This window comes from Terrapene carolina, unplaced genomic scaffold, assembly GCF_002925995.2.
Source record: "Terrapene carolina triunguis isolate 2854851 unplaced genomic scaffold, T_m_triunguis-2.0 Scaffold51129, whole genome shotgun sequence".
NCBI classification, from domain to species: domain Eukaryota; kingdom Metazoa; phylum Chordata; order Testudines; family Emydidae; genus Terrapene; species Terrapene triunguis.
The window spans coordinates 15,831-16,120 of record NW_020715480.1 but is presented as its reverse complement, the minus strand read 5'-3'; positions in this window follow the sequence as shown (position 1 = coordinate 16,120).

Below are 290 nucleotides of genomic sequence, written 5' to 3'. Positions count from 1 at the left end.
TGGGTGGAGGGATTATGTCTTGGGGGGCTGCTCCCCCACAATCCCCTGAAGGGGCTATCAGGCCTGTGGCACTGGCTGGGGGGGTCGTGGAAAGTAGTGGGGTGCTTTCCCCACAGGTCCCCCACCCACTGTCTGTGGAGGTGGTGGCACCCCAACCTGGGCGAAGCAATCTAGGGTGAATGGGGCTTCCTAGGGCACTCCATCCTGGGGAATGAGAGGATGGGACCCAGGTGTCCGGGCTGGACTCGAAGGGCCCCACAGCTCGCAGCCCTGGGGGGTCGGGCTGGGAC